This window comes from Rhincodon typus, chromosome 42 (genome assembly GCF_021869965.1).
Source record: "Rhincodon typus isolate 14 chromosome 42, sRhiTyp1.1, whole genome shotgun sequence".
NCBI classification, from domain to species: Eukaryota; Metazoa; Chordata; class Chondrichthyes; order Orectolobiformes; family Rhincodontidae; genus Rhincodon; species Rhincodon typus.
In genome coordinates, this window is record NC_063373.1 from 6,078,266 (window position 1) to 6,080,097 (window position 1,832).

Genomic DNA, 1,832 nt, shown 5'->3' on the forward strand with positions numbered 1-1,832 from the left:
GTTCTACATTCTGCGTTCTACGTTCTACGTTCTACATCTATGTTCTATGTTCTACATTCTGCGTTCCACGTTCTACGTCTATGTTCTACATTCTACATTCTGCGTTCTACGTTCTACGTCTATGTCTGTGTTCTACGTTCTGCGTTCTACATTCTGCGTTCTACGTTCTACGTTCTACATCTATGTTCTATGTTCTATGTTCTACGTTCTGCGTTCTACGTTCTACGTCTATGTTCTACGTTCTGCGTTCTACGTTCTACGTCTATGTTCTATGTTCTATGTTCTACGTTCTGCATTCTGCGTTCTGTGTTCTACGAAGGCCAGACAGTTGGCTAGACATGTAGCCGTAAGTGTTTTGCCTGTGTTTTTTTTTTGGTGCTTTCCATAGTCAAACAGAAGGATGTGTGACTGGGAGAGGAATGTAGACTTCGAGCATTAGGAGGAACTAAAACGGCCTTATCTGTGTTTGAGATAACGAGCCATATTTCTTAAAAAACAAAACAAAATCCACGGGACGTGGGCGTCATGCTAGCTCCCCCTAGCATTTATCACGCGTCTGTAATTTGCCGTGGAAGGCCGGTGTGGAGCGTTCCAGTCCATCAGGGGGTGAGCACACCCCATGGGGCTGTTAGGGGTCCCGGGGTGGGGGTCAGAGATCTTCCTGATGGACCTGGCTAAAGTAGGGCCGTGGAGGGGGTGGTGGTGGGGAGGCTGTAGACCCCGACTGTCTGCCCCTCTTACCTGGCGACGTTCATGTCCCAGTGTCAGCATGGAAACAGACCCTTCGGCCCAACCCGTCCGTGCTGACCCAGATATCCTAAACTAATCCAGTCCCGTTTACCCAGCATTCGGCCCCTATCCCTCTAAACCCTTCCTGTTCATGTACCATCCAGATGCCTTTTAAATGTTGTAATTGTACCAGCCCCCCACCCACTTCTTCTGGCAGCTCGTTCCATACACGCACCATCCTCTGTGTGAAAAAGTTACCCCTCAGCTCCCTTTTAAATCTTTCCCCTCTCACCTTAAACCTACGTCCCTCTAGTTTTGGACTGCCCCCACCCTGGGGAAAAGACCTTGTCTATTCACCCTATCCATGCCCCTCATGATTTTATAAACCTCTATATGGTCACCCCTCAGCCTCCGATGCTCCAGGGAAAACAGTCCCAGCATCTCCCTGTAGCTCAAACCCTCCAACATCCTTGTAATAAGAGATAACACAGTGTGGTGCTGGATGAACACAGCAGGCCAAGCAGCATCAGAGGAGCAGGAAAGCTGACGTTTCTTCTTCAGAAACATCCTTGTAACTCTTTTCTGAACCCTTTCAAGTTTCACAACATCCTTCCTACAGCAGGGAGACCAGAACTGAACACAGTATTCCAAAAGTGGCCCTAACCAATGTCCTGTACAGCCGCAACATGACCCTCTCAACTCCTGTACTCAACGCACTGACCCATAAAGGCAAGCGAACCAAACACCTTCTTCACCGCCCTGTCTACCTGTGACTCCACTTTCAAGGAACTATAACCCTGCACCCCAAGGTCTCTCTGTTCAGCAACGCTCCCCAGAACCTTCCCATTAAGTCCTGTCCTGGTTTGCCTTTCCCCAAAATGCAGCTTTTGGGAGGGGGGAGCACTGGGTATACACCGATGCCCTCCGAGCCTTCAGAGAGAGGTGGACATTGCGGCGGCTGGAGTGAGTCACTTATCCCTCCCGTTGCGTTTATGTGTAGCCCTCCCCTCCTTACCCCGTTTGTCATCTGCCTCTCGGTTACCCGCTGTTGGTTACCTGGGGGGGGAGGTCGGAGGGGGAATGGTGGGATTTTTAACAGCGGG